The sequence below is a fragment of the Crocuta crocuta genome, unplaced genomic scaffold (assembly GCF_008692635.1).
Source record: "Crocuta crocuta isolate KB4526 unplaced genomic scaffold, BGI_CrCroc_1.0 scaffold89, whole genome shotgun sequence".
Taxonomy (NCBI): Eukaryota; Metazoa; Chordata; class Mammalia; order Carnivora; family Hyaenidae; genus Crocuta; species Crocuta crocuta.
The window spans coordinates 9,743,291-9,762,128 of NW_027551559.1; positions in this window are offsets into that span (position 1 = coordinate 9,743,291).

Genomic DNA, 18,838 nt, shown 5'->3' on the forward strand with positions numbered 1-18,838 from the left:
TAGGAATCAATGGCAATAAGATTTCTAGAGGATTTCCAAATATGCAAAAATTAAACTGAAAAAAATAAAACGACCCTTGAATCAAAGAAGAAATTATAAGGAGAATTGAAAATAGTTTTGATTAATAATGAAATCATAACATATTAAAATTTGGAGGGTGCAGCTAAATCAGTCGTCAGAGGGACATTGATAGCCTCAGATGCTTATAGTAGAATGTGAGAAGGTGTGTGATCATTGTCTTCTACTTCCACCTAACATATGTTGGGAAAAGAGTGACTTAAACCCTATATAAGAAGAGAGGCAATCTTCCAAATAAAAGTGGAAACCAATGAAGTAAAAACAAGCAAACAGCAACACTATAGAGAAACTCAGCTAAGCCAGAAGTTATTTCTTCAAAGGTATAAATAAACTGAAAAACTTTTAGTAAGACTGATCAAAGAAAGAAGAGCGAAAACACAAATTACTAATAGCAGAAATAAATAGGTGACATCACTAGAGATTGTACAGATAAAAATGATCGTGAGAGGGATATATAACAACTTTATGCAATAAACAATTTAAAAGAAATCGATTTTTAAAAAAATTGACTCAATAAGTTATTTCAAATCTAAATAGCTCTAAATCCCTTCAATAAACCATACTCATAATTGAAGTCCTTACCATAAAGAAAACTTTAGTCCCAGAGAATTTGTTGGTTATTATTCCACCAAACATTTAGGGGAGGCATCAGTCCACTACTAGACAAACTCTTTCGGAACATAGAAGAGGAGGGAATACTTTCTAACTCACTTTGCAAGGTCACTACTATCCTGAAAGGAAACCAGGAGATTCCAATCTTTCTCATAAACAGGCCCCCAAATCAAAAAAGAGCCAAAACTGAATTCAGCAATATATGCAAAGAATAGTATATCCTGATCAAGATGGGTTCATCTTCCAGATACAGGATTGGCTTACCAAAACAAAATTAATCAATTTAATCTACCACATTAACAGATTAAGAGAGAAAAATGTCATATAATCATGTAAATAAATGTAGGACAATGTGTGCCCAAAACGAATCATCTATAATAAAACTCTGTTGATACAGGAATAAAAGGAAACGTTACCGAATGAGAAGGGCCTACACAGGAAGGTCTACAGCTCATACTCCACTTCTGGTGAAATACTGAAGCACTGTCCGCCTAACGGAGAATAAAGCCAGAAGGTCTACTTTCATCACTCCTATTCAACATGAAAACAGAGGCTCTATTTAATATAGTAAAACAGAGGAATCCAGATAGGAAAGATGTAAAACCATACTTATTCACAGATCTCATCATGGTATAGCTAGGAAAGCCTGAGGAACCGTCAAGGAGATTATTAGAAGTGACAAATTTAGCAATATTGCAGACTTCAATATTAAGAAATTCTATTTCTTTTTTTTAAAGTTTGTTTATTTCGATGGGGTGTCTGGGGGCAGTCGGGTAAGTGGCCAGCTCTTGATTTTGGCTCAGGTCATGGTCTCCCAGTTCATGGGTTCGGGCCCCACATCAGGCTCTGTGCCTGCTTCAGATCCCCTGTCTCCCTCTTTCTGGCCCTCTCCCACTCACGAGCATGCTCGCTCTCTTAATAAACATCAAACATTGAAAAAAATAGTTTAATTATTTTGAGAGAGAGAGAAAGAACTAGCGGGTGAGGGGCAGAGAGAAAAGGAGAGTAAAAATACCAAGTAGACTTCACACTACGAGTATGGAGCCTGACTCAGGGCCTGATGCCACAACCTGTGAGATCATGAACTGAGCCTAAATCAAGAGCTGGATGCTTAACTGACTGAGCCCCCCAGGCACCCATAGAAATTATATTTCTACATACTTGAAATGGACAACTAGAAAACAAAATTGCTAAGTCAGTACCATTTACAATAGCATCATAAATATCAAGTTTGTAGGAACAACAAAGAAGTATAAAGCTCTACATTGAAATTATAAAATGCTAAAGAGAGAAACAAAGAATATGTAAGTTAGGGGCACCTGAGTGGCTCAGTTGGTTAAGCCTCTGACTTTAGCTCAGGTCAGGATCTCATGGTTTGTGGGTTCAAGCCCCGTGTCAGGCTCTGTGCTGACAGCTCAGAGCCTGGAACCTGCTTTGGATTCTGTGTCTCCCTCTCTCTCTGCCCCTCCCCTGCTTTCTCTCTCTCTTTGTCAAAAATAAATAATTGGCTAAGAAGAGATATATCATGTTTTCTCTGAATTGATCTGTATCAATGCAATTCTAAATATTTTTTAATGCTTATTTACGATTTTGAGAGACAGACAGAGACAGAACAAGAGCAGGGGAGAGGCACAGAGAAAGGGAGCCACAGAATCCAAAGCAGGTTCTGGGCTCTGAGCTGTTAGCAAAGTGCCTGAAGTGGGGCTCGAACTCATGAACTGTGAGGTCATGGCCTGAGCCGAAGTCAGACGCTGCACCCACTGAGCCACCCAGGTGCCCCTATAGCAACGCAATTCTAATTAAAATTTCAACAGATATTTTAAAAGAAATTAACAAGATGATTCTAAATTAATTTTATAAAAACATTTATTTATTTTGAGAGACAGACAGACAGAGTGCTATCAGGGAAGGGTCAGAGAGAGAGGAAGACAGAATCTGAAGTAGGCTCCAGGCTCTGAGCTGTCAGCACAGAGCCTGATGCAGAGCTCGAACCCACAAACTGTGAGATCATGACCTGAGCTGAAGTCGGAGGCTCAACCAACTGAGCCACCCAGGCGCCCCAATTTCGAAATTAATTTAAAAGACAAAGGAGAAAACTAGCACACACACAGAGACAAAGATGCAATCTGTAGGCAGGGATAGTAACTAAAAAAGTGTGATAGCAAAGTAATGATTAAAACTACATCCTTGGAACAATATAAGAAATCCAGAAATTGGTCCACATTTATAAGATAAAATGATGTCAACAAAAGTGCCAAAGAAACTCAAGGGAAAAGGAAAATTTCCTCAACCAGTGGTGCTGCCACGTGCGCGTGCACGCGCGCGCACACACACACACACACACACCTCAGTTTCTATCCTACACTGTTCCCCAAGTCAAGTGGAGACAGCGTCTACCTAAATGTAAAGTGCAAATGATTAATCTGGAAGAATTTCATTCACATCTTGAGGCAAGTAAAGATTTCCTTAAAAATCAGAACAAAGCAAAAGCTTGAATTATAAAGTAAAATACTGATAAATGAAAATTCTTTATAGTTAAAAATGTCTTCTCATCAAAAAACATCACCATGAATACAGTCCCAAACTGGAGGAAAGTATTAGCAATGATATAGTTGAAAAAGACTTGTATCTGGTTATATAAAGACCTCCTGCAGCTCAAAAGAAAGATAAAAATAGCAAATGAAAAGGTGCTTAACATCATTCGTATGGAAATTCAAACTGCAGCCATCATGAGCTGCAACTATACATATAGTAGAAAGGCTGAAATTTAAGAAGTTTAGAAATACCAGGGGCGCCTGGATGTCTGAGCTGGTTTCACACCTGATTCTAGGTTTCAGCTCAGGTCGTGCACACACATAGCTCGTTTGTGAGTCTGAGCCCTGTGTTGGGCTCTGCACTGGTGATGTTGAGCCTGCTTGGGATTCTCTCTCTCCCTCTCTCTCTCTACCGCTACCCTGCTCACGCTCTCTCTGTCTCTCTCAAATAATAATTAAATAGACTTAAAAAAAAAACAGTTTAGCAACAGCAACTGTTGAAGAATATATGGAACGATGAGAACTCTTATTTATTGGTGGTAGGGGATAAAGTGTGAAAGCAACGTTTAGAAACTTTTTAGTAGTTTCTTAAAATTTTAAGTATGCATCTGTCCTATAATCCAACAGTTCTACCTCCAAAGGGCTTATAATGAAATTATATCTACAAAAAGGCTTGTACAAGAATGTCCATTGCTACATTATCCATAACAATCAAACTCAGAAAGAACATTCACCAGAGAGCAGATCTATGACGTGTGGCTCATTCACACAACAGGAGGCTGCTCGGAGTAAAGGAGAATGCAGTATTGATATATGCACAGATGAACACCAAACCACTAGCTCGATGAAAGAAACTGAACAGAGAAAGCTCAATAGGCCATGACTGCACCTACATGTCTAGAATAAGCAAATTAATATATGATGGCAAAGTCATTTAGTGAGTTTTTCCAGGGAAAAGGGCACTGACCAGGAAGGGGCAGGGAAAGATTTTCCGGGGTGATGAGCAGGTTCTGTGTCTGGAAACACACTTATAAAAATGGAGTAAATGGTACATTTAAAATTGAGCATTTTACCGTACGCATATTATACTACAGCACTGCACACACACACACACACACACACACGTATGTGCACTAGTCTGGATGGTTATAATTTCACACCAGACATTACCCTAGAATACCATTACTGTCCGGAGCAGGTATCGCCTTGTGTGCAGTGAGGACCTGGATCTGGATCTGGATCTGGATCTGGTTCTAGTCTATTGTTGTTCCATTACATTATATTACATTACATTACATTACATGTGTCAGCCCATCAGTGGTAAAATGAGGTATCCACAGTCAAGGTTGTTTTTAAACAGTTTAACTTTTTTTAATGTTTTATTTATTTCTAGGAGAGAGAGAGAGAGAGACAGTGTGAGCAGGAGAGGGTCAGAGAGAGAAGGAGTCACAGACTCTGAAACAGGCTCCAGGCTCTGAGCTGGCCGTCAGCACAGAGCCCGACGCGGGGCTCGAACCCACGAACCGTGAGATCATGACCTGAGCGAAAGTCGGACGCTTAACAAACTAAGCCACCCAGGTGCCCCTTTTTAAATAGTTTAAAACTCCTTTAGTGTTTTATAAGTGCAACCAGACCAGGCACTAGCCTGGTGTATGGTGATGGTTCCAGACCAGGGACTGTCTGGTGTATGGTGATGGTTCCAGACCAGGGACTGTCTGGTGTATGGTGATGGTTCCAGACCAGGGACTGCCTGGTGTATGGTGATGGTTCCAGACCAGGGACTGCATGGTACACAGTGGTGGCTCTGGATCAAGACAGGGTGTGATTGTGGACACTGCGGTAAGGGTCAGTGACACACGTGCTGGAACTGGGAACAAGCCAGAGCATCTCCCTCCGACGGAAGAGAACCAGTGCTCACAAGCCCACCTGCCATTTTTCTCCACACTTGCTGGGAACCCCATAGGATCCCTGTGCTCACTTGTCTCTATAAGTATGAATAGTCATATCAACCCTCCCCAGACTTCATTAAGCCACGTACTACGTTATGAGGTCATTTTTAAATAGTTTACAACTCCTCTAATATTCCAAGAATGGTATCTTTTATTATAACTACAGAAAAGGAGGCATTCCAGGGTTATGTAATTGAAATGACAGCATATTTTAGAATATTTGGAGCAAAACACTTAATGTGTTAAGCACTCTCATGCAAGAGTTAATAAGAAAAGATTGTTTTATTTTTTTTAATGAAAGCTTATTTCCGTGTGCTGTGCATTTCACATCCCCAAGGAGACTAGCCTACTTAGAAAAAGCGATTTAATTCAAATAAAGAAAGGATATGATGTTGCAAGTGAGAGCAAATACAGATGGAATAAGGTATATTACCGAGGAAATGTTTGCATAACACACTGAAATTAATATACCATGTGCAGTAGTTGACACAGCTCATTCTAGAACAGATAAATCATTCATAGGAAAAACAAACACCAACTAAAGAGAAATAGATCACCAGTTGAGCCATATACATCGTAACCTGTTGACACAACATGGATTTTCTGCTGAATCAGACACCTAATCTACTAAACCGGAGTGAACACCCGCTGAGCCAGGCGTGTCACCCGGGTAGGCACATCTCATGCAGCTTCACAGGTTCAGGCAGCTGACAGGAATTTCTATCAGGTTAGGAATACACAGGATATCAGAGCTCGTATTTACTGAGCCGCGGTCACTGAGGAGGGAGTGTGCCGGCTAGTAGAATGCACACTTGTCTTTCAGCTCAGTTGACGTGGTCTTCCTAAAAACACTTTAAGGAGTCCTTTGAGCCCAGCCCTGGTGGAGATGACCCTCCTCTGAGTGTGAGCGGGACCCGTGACTTGCTTCTAACCAACGGAACATGGCAAGTTCACAGGCGACGCTCCCACGGTGGCAGACTGCTCCTGGGCGAGCCTCAGCCTCACTCTGGATCCCGGCCCGCTGTGCTGTCTTGGGAAAAGCAATCTGCTATGAATCCTTGTTCTAAATCATACTTGTGATTTAATTTTCAGAGGTGTGACCAGCTGATGACGCGGCGAGGCTGATGCTGATTTTCCGAGGGAAGAGGTCGTGCCCTGTTACAGGGCGCACGGCCCCCGAGGGCTGAGGGGGTGGACTCAGAAACGAGGTCTTTCTTGGGTTTCCATGAGAGAGGCAAGGTGGGGGCGCAAAGTAACGCTTGGGCGAGCTTGAGTCATTTTGGTGTGCCTGGGGCTGTCACCGAGTGTTTCCCTAGTGGCTGAGTCCCTGGCCCTGCTCGGACTGAGGACAGGGAAGTGCTAGCTTGTGTGTGGGGGTCACATAAGGAGGAGGCTGGGGCTCCAGGCTCCAGACTGGTTGGTTGGCAAATGCAAAGTGTGGTCCCGGGCATTATCACCTCCAGGAATTGGCCCAGGGGGAGTTAGCCCCTCTCCAGGCCTGAGGTATCCAGAGTATAGAAAATAGAATTAACATAATTGGCCCTGTGAAGAATGGATGCCTAGTGGACAAACACATTTAAAAAAAAAAAGTTTATTTATTTTGAGAGAGAGATAGAGACCACAAGCAGGGGCAGGGCAGAGAGAGGGAGAGGGAGAATCCCAAGAAGCCTCCACACAGTCAGCAGAGCCCGACGTGGGGCTCAACCCCACGAACCAAGAGATCGTGAGCTGAGCCAAAATCGGGAGTCAAACGTTCAGCCTGCTGAGCCCCCAGGCGCCCCAGTGGAAAAATATATTTTAGGAAAGCACAGTCAGGACAATCCCATAGCTTCCAGGAAATGAACGGTCCCAGTGCCTATGGGTTTTGGAAGCAGATCTTCTCCAGTCAGGCCTCGGATGGGACAGAGAGGACCCTGCTAAGCCATACTCCTGATCCCCAGAAACTGAGAGATGATAAACACGTTACTTATGTCTTTAGTGTTTATTTATTTATTTAATGTTCATTTATTTTTGAGAGAGGGAGGGAGAGGGAACGAGCAGGGCAGGGCAGAGAGAGGGGGATGGAACATTGGAAGCAGGCCCCATGCTCACAGCAGAGAGCCTGGTGTGGCCGTGGGGCTTGAACTCACAAACCGTGAGATCATGACCTGAGCCGAGGCTAGACGCTTCACCGACTGAGCCCCCCAGGCGCCCCTGAACACTTTTTTTCAAGCCGCTGAGTTTGTGTGATTTGTTTATCAGCAAAACAAAAGTAAACCACTGATCAAAATAACCACAGTACAGAAACTGTCATGAAATACGTTAGGATATTAAAAAACTTGAACATTAAGGGGCGCAAGAGGGACTCATTCGGTTAACCATCCGACTTCAGCTCAGGTCATGATCCTGTGGTTCGTGGGTTCGAGCCCACATCGGGCTCGGGGCTAACATCTTGGAGCCTGGAGCTGCTTTGGATTCTGTGTCTCCCTCTCTCTGCCCCTCCTCTGCTCATGCTCTGTCTCTCTCTAGCTCACTCTAAAAAATAAACATTTTTTTAAACAGTTAAAAAAAAATTGACCTTTCTTATTGAAAACATGGAGGAATCTGGTTCAGAAACCCAGACAGTAAATATTTTCAAGCGTTTAAACATGAGGCCACAAAGGATAAGGATGTGAAGACCACGGCTCAGACTGCCAGGGGCTGCCGGCTGGGCGCAGACGGAGCAAGGTCGGCGGCAGCAAACGTGGCGAGGACGTGGTGAGGAGTGAGGGCGGTCGCGCTGGAGGCCGGCTGCAGGCACAGGGGACGCGTTCCGCGGCCAGTCTCGCTGGACTCCAGAGACACACGCAGGTCCTGGGGACACCCGTGGGGGCCGCAGAAGAGGCCCAGGCGCCAGGGTCCACACTGGGGCCTGTCCGCTGGAGAGGGACTCAAGATAACAAGAAGCCGGTTTCAGAATCCAAGGTACAAGTTCTGGAGAGTAGTTCTGCCTTTGTGAGCAGCTTTTTCGTCTTTGCCTCAGTTTCCAGCTCTGAGAAGTGGGGTCACGGCATCACCTTTCAGTGAGATTAGGTGACTGTAATCAGTCTCCCTTAAGACAGCAAGGAACTGGTAAAAAGTAACGTGACGGTTTGGGGTTGATGCATTCGGCCAGGGGAGGGTCTGGAAGAGCCAATGTCTCCATAAGCTGTGTCAAGTAAGCTATTTTAATTGGTTGATGGTCTTATCTTCCAGGAGCAAGTATGTTCTAGAATAAACAGCCGAGTGATTCATGTCTGGTCCCGGTGTTCACACAGAAGGCAATCATGTAGCTCCTGGAAAGAAGAGCGTGTTCTCAAAGGATTTAATTTTTTAATGTTTTTTATTTTTGAGAGAGAGTCAGGTCGTGAGTGGGGAGGGGCAGAGAAAAAGGGAGACACAGAATCCAAAGCAGGCTCCAGGCTCTGAGCTGTCAGCACAGAGCCCGACGAGGGGCTCGAACCCACAAACTGTGAGATCATGACCTGAGCCAAAGTCGGATGCTCAACCTTCTGAGCCCCCCAGGCGCCCCTATGCTCCCCAGCTGTTATGGGCCCACCCTTCTTTGCAAACCCCTGAGCCCTTTCCTCACCTGGAGTCCAGCGCTGCCCAGAGGACCAGGCCCGAGATGGAGGGCTGGGGCGAGGCTCTGTTGCCGGTGGATGTGGTTCAGCCAGCGAGCACAGAGAACCCGCAGGCCGGCAGGTTTCCCTCTGTAAAGGGCAGAGATCAGCTTTTTATGTGGACCGTGTTTAATAAAGTCATAGTGTCGACACACTTAGGCCACCTTGTCAACAAAGGATCATTTTAGCGACATGTGCAGTTAATGTGCGTAATGTCTTGTAACGGTGGACAAGACGTGTTACAACGGACCGGGTTATTACACACACATACAGCAGGATATAAACCTAGACTTAGATTTGGAGTGAGTGAGTGTGTGCGTGTGCGCACAGGAGTGTGTGCGTGTGGTGCACGTAGAGCCTTTATCCAGAAAAGATGCAGGGAACTTGCACAGGTACGAACCTGTGCGTATTTTAGGGAGATGATGCAGACTAACGCCAGGTGCTTTCCATGAGCTTTGTCTGCACACCAAGTGGCCACGGCAGCATCTGAGAACGACACAGACGCACTCCCCCCAAAGTCCACAGGCCAGAGGTTCACGTGGGTCTGCAGGTTCTCTGCGAGGTTGCACAGGCCCGAAGCTGGGGCCCGCTCTGCAGTGTCTGTCCCCACACCCCACGGGTGGTAGAAGTGGTCAGCTCTCCTGCTCATAGAGCTGGGGCCCCGAGCCCCCCAGCCCTCGGCGGGAACCCCCAGCACCTGCCCCTCGGCTGCAATGCTTGTCTTCCGTTTTCAGGCCCTTCTCAGTGTCGGCCTCTTACACCCCATCTGCCACAGCTCCGTGACGCCCCCAGAGAAATTGCTCTGCTTTGGGGCTTGTAATGGGTTGAATCTTGTCCCATTTTCAACGAAAGATGTTGGTGTCCCAACCCCAGTGCCTGTGGATGTGACCTTATTTAAAACTCAGGTTTCCACACGTGGCCAAGTGAAGATGCGGTCATGAGGGTGGGCTCTGACTCCGTGTGACTGGAGTCAGGAGAGAAAGGGGCCAGACACAGAGCCAGACACCATGTGAACATGGCGGCAGGGACTGGGGGGAGGCGTCTACAGGACAGAAAGCGCCAAAGATGGCCGCCCCACCAGAGGGTGGAGAGAGGCGGGGGGGGAGGGCTCCCTCAGAAGGAGAAGCCCTGTGGACCCCTTGATCTCATATTTCCAGCCTCCAGAGCTGAAGGGGGTGCATTTCTGTTGTTAAAGCCACGCAGGAGGCTGTGCTTTGCTACAGTCGCTTTCCTGGCCCACCTGATAATGCAGGATAATCTCCCTGGTGTCACAGCTGCACCTCAGCTGACTCTGCGCAGCCCTTGTCGTGGGACAGCCCTCTCACTGGCGCTGAGACCAGGGCCACGCTGGCGGGGCCACGTGCTGCCATGTGTAGCCCAATCTCTCTACTCCTCTGAGGTAGGTACCGCCCTATTTCCCATTTTCCAGATGCGAAGACTAAGGCAAGAGACGATGGGAGTTCCACTCCAGATTAGCACCCAGGCCACCTGGTGCCAAGGGGCGTGGCCCGGCGGGGGGGGGGCATCAGGCCTCTGGAGTCCGAAGGTCCTCGTGCTCTGAGTCTCCAGTGCACTCGCTCCTTCTCTTGAACCTCCGTGGGCCTGGCCATGCACCACTTCGGCTGCCACCCTGCGGACGAGCACACAGGNGGGTCACCTGGTGCCAAGGGGCGTGGCCCGGCGGGGGCGGGGGGCATCAGGCCTCTGGAGTCCGAAGGTCCTCGTGCTCTGAGTCTCCAGTGCACTCGCTCCTTCTCTTGAACCTCCGTGGGCCTGGCCATGCACCACTTCGGCTGCCACCCTGCGGACGAGCACACAGGGGGCACACGGGTGTCCTCGAGGGGCTGGGGTCGGCTGTACAGGAAGAGCAGAGGTGAAAACAAGTCAGCGCACAAACTGTCTACAGCCGTGAGTGTGACGGCTCAGCCCTGAGGCTGTGACTGTGTGTGCACCTGGCCGAGGAGCCAAGGGCCAGGTGGGGGGCGGGCTTGTCCATGGAGAACGGAGTGCGCAGGCCCCGGGGGAGAAGCCGCTTCCTCTCCTGACTGTCTTCGAAACCACTGTTTAATGTTAATTATTGTTGAGAGACAGAGAGACAGCGTGAGCAGGGGAGGGGCAGAGACAGGGGGACACAGGACCCGAAGCAGCTCCAGGCTCTGAGCCGTCAGCACACAGCCCGATGCGGGGCTCGGCCTCTCGAACCTTGAGATCCCGACCTGAGCCGAAGTTGGACGCGTAACTGACTGAGCCCCCAGGTGCTTCTGAAACCACTGTTAATCGCCCACAACTTCTCCAACTGTAACAAAGATTAAAATGGGCTTAAGCACATGTATCCATTGCTTGCTTCTCAGCATCCGGCTTGACAGACCCATCACCATGTTTCTATTCAGAAACACGAATTCAGTCTCCCAAGAGAGCTGTCTGGAAGGTCCCCTTGTGTCATTAAAATTTCCAATCTGATGAGTCACCAGGAAACAATGCTCATCTTGTCTTCCTTCCCCTACGTCTCCTGTTCCTAGAATGGATGGATCTCAACACCCCAGAATGTTCCAGGCCTCCAGAGCTCTTCCCCCGCAGCACTTAGGGGCCCATCTTCTATTTTCAGACCTCAGGAGAGGTCCCTGGAATTAGGATGCTCAAGCCTTGCCATCACATAGGGCCTGGCTGAATCCTGCCCTTAGCAAGGCACATTCCGGAAACTCAGCTGCACACCATTACTAATCATGTTTCCAGGCTAGTATGACACCAATTTTTAAAAATTCTTTTATCATTTAAATTGTTTATTGGTAATGACATGACCCGATAAGCTAAGCAAGTAAAGGGCATGCATTTGGCCCACAGGATCCAGTCAACTTTGGTTTAGCCGATGTGCGGGCTCCTAGTGAAGTTTTGTCCCAGTGCTGCCCTGTGGTCACAAAGACGTGACAGGGTCAGCCCCTCCCTGCTTTCTAGCTCTGTGCTGTGTGAGGTCGCCTGTGTCTCCAGGTCATTTCGGAGTTTGTGGATGAGTCCCTATAAGCGCAGGCTCTGTGTTATGAAGTGTCCATCCAATCTCCTGGAGCCGCCCAAGTGCCTCGTGCTGTTGGTGGGTCTTTATTCCGAGATCAGCTGCGTCCGCCACGAGCTCATGACCCCCCACGAAGTGGAGCACCCTCAAGGGGCTGAGACGTTCTGTCCTCACGCTGCGCCTCTCTCCACGCTGAGTCCCTTGTCCTCGGTGTGTTAGCCCCTTCCCGTGTGGAGGGAGGAGGCTGTGCCTCACAGGACATCGTAAAGGAGTTTCTAATGTGACTCTTGCTCACGGCGAGGCTGGCTGCCTCCATTTCTGGCGGGCGTGTGTTCGAGAACGAGGTGAACTTCTACACCTGGACGAGGGGGCCACCAGCCACGGGCTGTGGCTGAGTCCCCGGAGCCCAGGGCCCAGGCTATAGGGGAAGGCTCAGCAATCCCGGGCTTCCTTGGAGGGCCTGCAGCGGGGGTCTGGTGCAGAACCCCTCTCCCATTACAGTTCCAGCCGCCTCTGGGTGTTTGGTGAGGAGGGGGGACCCGACACCCACAGTCATCAGCCACTCAGCCTTCTGTCCCTCATGTGGGACCACTCCAGGGGGCAGAGGTGGGAAGACGGGACGTTGTCCTTCATATGGAGCTAAAGTCAAATACCCGATGCTCTTCAGACTGAGCAGAGAGGCTGGAGAGCCCTTCCTGGGATATCGGGTGTGAGCGGGGCAGATTCAGCCCTGGGCTCCGAGGCTTTTCTACATGATATTGTCAGGTTGAGTTTGTCCTGTGTCCGTGGGGATTTCAATCGCTAAGATGTGTGCCTTCAGGAATAGCTTAGGACTACGTGACCACCTGAAGCGTTCGTCTCAACATAAAGCAGAGTCTCCCCTCCAAGGTGTCCAGTGCTGCTTGGAAAGGAAGACCATGCACGTGGGGGACAGCCCGCCTGTAGCAGGTGGTGTGGCTGATGCGGCCGCACCCCCCATGAGCCAACGTGCCCGCAGCACTGGGCCCCCACAAGGCATCTCTTGACCATGAAGATGTGGTCTGAAAATTGACACATGAAATACTGGTTCCCATCCTCAGGCAGCAGCAATGACTTTAGTTGATTTATCTGAGGTGTCTTCATTTGTATCTCAGTTTAATTTTTGTGCCTAATACAATGGTATAAGGGGGTAAGATGACCAGGCTAGGTCTTTGCCTTGTTTAAGTAGGACGGCAAGGGTATGTTTTGGAGCAGGAAAAGCTGGGCCATAGACAGATTCGGCTTTGCCAGGGCAGCCCCAAGTCTTTGAATATCCACGTCTCTGCCATAAGGAAGGTTTAGGTAGCAACTTTTCACAACGGGAGCTCTGGATAATGGCTCTGATACAGTGACATCCTCAACAGAAAACACACAAGATAGGTGTGCTATGAAAAGTGACATCTCACCTTATGTTTTTAGATAGAAATTCTCACCAATTTACTTGACATCTCAAGAAAAATCAGAATATCTTTCAAAACTGTGTAAAGCTCTCCGGAAGTGAAGAAGCTCTCATTGCGTAAATAAGCATGCTGGGTTTATTGACTATGAGCAGCAAGAGAACCCCACCCGGCAATCAGCTGTCTTGTTCAGGAAGCGGACACTTGTCTTAGTGGGGTGGGTGTGGCCGCTCTTGCCCAGGACAGCCAAAGGCAGTGAATCTTGGCACTGGACAATTTCTCACTGTGGAAGATGACCCAAGGGCATCGAGATTCTGCAGAAGAAGTGAGTGTTCCTCTGAGTGCCATGTTCTCCAGCTGTGCCTATGTAATGGAGGCATGCTGGGGGTCTTCCATCTTCTGTGGGGACCACTTCTCTGCCTATGGGGGGAGGGATGAAGATGGCCCTTCCTGGAACACCATGGGTTGACGCCTTACCTGCCTATTTCCACAGGCATCTGAGTGCTGTTGTGTTGAGCCATTTCCCCCCAAAAGTGTTTTTTTTTTTTTGTACTATTATACTTTGGTTTTCCTGAAACTTCAGTGCAAGAGAACTATAATCCCTGAAAGATTTTGAAAATCGTGGGGAATATTGGGCAGAAAGAGGAAAAAAATGTGTCTAATTACTTTACTAAACTTTATGTGCAAACTGTAGGCACTTTGGAACTGTTGCTTACTATTTATATAAGTTTGCTCTTATTGCTTAACTGATTTTTTTTTCTCTTTGCAAATGTTGTTTGAGTCTTTTGAGTTGAGTTGGGCACACTGTCATTCATCTCCCCAAAATTAATAAAAACTTTTTTCATGTATCGCTTCCTCTTAAGAGCAAAATTTTTAGAAATAAACCAAAGTTGTTAAATTAAGTGAGAGATAAGTATATGAATTAAGATGTTCCACACGCTCTAATTTATTTTCCCTCTGGGCTCTTTTCCCCATTAGAAACAGTCATGGGAAGAGGGACATTTGCTTCAGGGAAGGGATAATGCAGCTGTGACTTTTGAGTTCCAGAGTAAGCTTTTGAGATTCATGACAGAGATAACAGCTGCGAGAGATAAAGCTCTCTGCGTTGCTGGGGCTTTGTGAGTTTATCAGCTTAAACCCTCAATAACTGGGGCGGGCTGGCGTCACCCCCTTGCCCTAGCCGGTGCGCTACGGGAAAGGGAGATGAGACAGTTTGCTCCTTCCTGGACTGGAAGGTCCAAGCCAAGAGGGATGCGGGGGGCTCTGAGCAACTCCCAGATTGAGTGGGCGGAGGGACAGGACGGACAGGTGGGACGCTGGGCACTGGCTGGTGGCCAGCCGGCGGTGAGACACTTAGAGCTGTCCTGCACCTGCTGAGAAGGCGGCCTTGGGGGACAGCAGCATGCCTGGTGAGGAAGCCAGGATTCAGGACTGGTGACCACCGGGTGTGTCCCTGATGCCTTGATACTCGGAGGCCTTGGGACTGTGATCCTTCACCCAGAGAAGGAAGGCAGGAGGGGAATCCAGATGAACTTGAAGGGGTTTGTCCTGAGTTGAATAGGTATCCGTTTCCCTTAGGAGGTCAAATGGAAACTTGAGGTGGAAAGTGACCTGAGTTTGTGGTAGATAAAGGTGAACTTGCACGGTGACCTCGGCTTGCAGCCCTGGGACCCAAGCCTTTGTGAACCAGGCGGTGCCCTTGCTCACCAGAAGCTGACCCCAGGACTGGGGCTGGCCATCGGGGAGCTCCCCAGAGATGTGCCCACCAGGCAGTCCTGCTCACCGAGCCCCCCCTCCTCCCACGAACCCACAAAAGTGCAGTTCATTCTGGGGTTGGGTGTTCAGCATTCATCAATAAGAAGAACAGAGGAATTTACTCAACAAATTATTAAAATACTTAAGATAAGAGAGGGTTTATGAAGCACTTAGTAAAATAAATAATTTAGAATACCTTAACTTAGAAATATTAATTCATTCACCTTAATTTGTACATCCTTAATCATTCTTACATATGTATTAAGACAGAGTCCCCAAGAAACACTTTCTGTTATGAACTAGGCAACAAAAAAGTCTTCACTAAATCCTCCTCTGATTCAGATTTCTTGACAATGCAGATTGTTTTGCCTTATTATGAGAGCATGGTGAGGCTTCATGCTTACATATGTACACAAATATTTAGTACAATTCAGCTTAAATTCATGTGAGTTAATACATTTACATGTGCCCCCCTTTAAATTCATTAATTGTGTTGGATGCTATTAGATAGTCACTTTCGACGAAATGGGGGACATTGCGATTTCTCTGAGCATCGAGGCCTCCGCGCACACGTTATGTGAAAAGTATGGAGCAGGAAGCTGCCACAGTCTCAAACCCGTTCCTGACGTTCCATCAGCGAAAATGCACTGTTCTTCTGGTTGATTGACTTTGAGGAAATCTGTTGAATTTATTCAATCTTGGCTGTCAATTGAGCCATTGCTTTCTCCGAGGTGCTGAAGAGCTTATTTAAATAATTCATTTGGTGGATTAGAAGTGATAAGCATCTCATACCTTTTAATAATTTGCATAAATATCTTGGCTCTACTTCAGCAGACACACCTGCTCAACGTACGCTCCCTGGTTGTGCTGTCTTCCAGTCGGCACAATGAGTTCCGTCTCCCGCCAGGCGTGGCCCTTCCCAGTTCCCCGGAGAAACTCCCGCACACACCCTCCTGGATGTGGACGTGAAAACCTTGTGGATAATGAAGCCCGTGACAGTCCCAGGGGTGAGGAAAGGACGCTTGCCATGGAAAGAGGCCAGAACTAAGTGAGCAAGGACCAGATGCACGAGAAAAGCCACTCCTGGACAGCAGGGAACATATTGCACATGGCAGCCAAGTGCGCTCTTGGAAACACCTCCCTGTGCCACGTCCAAGGACAAAGTCAAACCCTGGTCTGTCTTAAAACGTATGTGCTTTCTTGAGCCTTTGAGAGGCCTGTTTGGTTCTGCAGCAACGCTTCCGTGCTGCTGACCAATATTAACTCAACGTATGTGAACAGGAACTCTTTTTTTTTTTTTTTTTTTCGCAAAAGCAAGATCTCAGATCAATGTTGGAATCTCCCTGCCTTCCAGGTACGTATGCTGTCGTCCCTTCCTGGCATCAGAACTGGCCCCTCCGACACCTGCATTGGGGCTCAGCACAGGGACGTCGTAAACACATCTGCTGCACGTGAAAGATGCTTCCCAGGGCAGCATGTGCATCGTTATTAAATAGTTGTTAGGTTTAAAGCACAGTGAAATCACTCCTTCGGTTACAGTTAAGAAATAAATGGGTATATTTATCCAGACCTTGAGTAGACTCTGGATCTCACTTGTGAGGATTAGGGAGGTTTAAGTGACTCCTGCCCCAGACATCGTCATCGTCTTTCCTTTCCTCCTCACCCTCCCGATCGCGGGGTTCCGTCAATTCCCCGGGAAGGGCTTTGCCTCTGGGCCCCGCGGGCTGCCCTGCGAGGGGGGGAGGCTGAACACCAGAGGAGAAGCGAAGACTCCGGGGGTGTGGGCGTGGCTGAGACGGAGCCCTGAAGCTCTACCGGAAGGGGGTTTGATGTCCCAATGCTCCCCGCCGTCCCGCCGGCTCTGGGGTTTGGGGGGTGTTAGTCACCTGGACCCGGCACAGCCTGACAGGTAGATCTTCCTAAAACGAAATGTGCAGACGGCCCTCCAACCTGAAAGCTGCCAGCTAGCCCAGGCAAGGTGGCAGGTGAAGCCGTGCGACGTCCCCGGCCTGCCTGGAGCCACACAGCCTCCCCTTCCCTGGATCAGCCCTCACACGGTCCTGCGACCGTGTTTCGGGACCCGGTGGACGCCTGCACTAGAGTCTCTGAGACGGGCCTGGCAGCGGGAGATTGCTGGGTGAGCCCCTGAACTCGGCGAGGCGCGGCCGGGTCGCTGGGGTGGCCTCGCGCAGGTGTGTCCTCGGGCAGGAGATTCCCAGCTCTGCACACACGAGCCCTGACATGTCATCAGACTTCTCTTCCCTGGAGAGATGTCTCAGGATGTCAAATCGTTGGTGGGAAAGTGGGCATTTCCTGCATTTTTCTCCGGCCTCTCTGCAAGCGCGGGCCAGCTCACCTTTCCCGTGTGAGTCGGAGGCACGTCCGTGTACACGTCAGTGCACCATGCTAGCGTGCCCTCGGTGTTTGGCACGCCCTCGCCTGCCTTCCCTCTGTCACACTGCTGTTCATTCTTCGCAGTCATGTCAGAAGCCCTTCGCTGTGATGACGGGAAATTCCCACCCGGTCTCTGTCCCCCGTGCCTGTGTCCCACATCCGGACTGTCACCCGGCGTCTGCGGCATCCTGAGGACACATTTCTGTGTCTGTGTCCTCACTAGGCGGGGGATGCGGGGTGTCGCAAAGGCGGGGAGCAAAGGTGCCCGTGTGCCCAGGCTTGGCTTCTGGGGGAGCTGAGCACGGAGAGGACGGCTGCGGGGGCAGGAAGGCACTGGCCAGCTGGGCCCGTGGGGGCCACGCGACGCAGGGGGTGGTGCTTAGGGCCGCCAGGGGTGGGGGCGGGAAGGGCCCTGAGGGGGCAGCTGCGTGACCGTCAGGGAGGCTTTGCGGACGTCTCTCTCCCTGACAGACAGAGGAGCNTTCTCATGTTTTCAGCCCCGTGTCATGTACATTAGAAGATTCTGGTTCTGCCTTGTGCCTTAGCCTCCGGAAGGGAAACCTGCCCAGCAGGGACGGGCCGCCTCGGCCCGGGCGATGCTGCTCCACGGGCGAGGCCAGGCGCGCTCGAGCGAGGGCCCCAGGAGGGCACACGTCCGTTGCCACCTGCGGGAGCCCCGCCTGCAGCGCCCGCACCCCCGGGTCCTGCCTGCGAGCCTGTCAAGGAGGCTGAAACATTGCATTTTCTTAAGGAATGAGGCTTGTTATTTTTATCTATTTATTAGGACATTTTAAGTCTATTTATTTATTGTGTGAGTGAGAGGGAGAGCGCGTGCACACAGCAGGGGAGGTCAGAGAGGGAAAGGAAGAATCTCGAGCAGCCTCCGCGCTGTCAGCGTGGAGCCCACACAAGGCTTGATGCCACGAACCCTGAGATCACGACCTGAGCCGAAATCAAGAGGCGCTTGCTCAACTGACCGAACCACCCAGATGCCTCTATTTTTCTTTTTTAATAAAATCGTATGTTTTGCTGTGTAAAGTGTGATGACTTATGTGTTTGTATATATTTATATGCACATCTATAATGAAATAATTACCATAATCGAGTTAACGCATCCACCATCTCATTTAGTTACGGCGTGTGTGAGTGTGTGAGTGTGGGTGGGGTGAGAACTCCTAAGATGCACTCTCTCAGGCGGCGCCTGGGTGGCTCAGCTGGTTGAGTATCTGACTCTTGATTTGGGCTGAGGTCATGGTCCCAGGGTCGTGGGATTGAGCTCCATGTCAGGCTCTGCGCTGAGTATGAGCCTGCTTGGAATTCTCTCTCTCTCCCTCTGCCCCTCCCCCTGCTCACACACAGACACTCTCTCTCAGATAATAATACTAATAGCAATAATAATAATAATAAAGGTTCACTGTCTTAGCAAATTTCAAGTATTCAGTAGTTTTATTAACTGCACTCCCACGGTGCACAT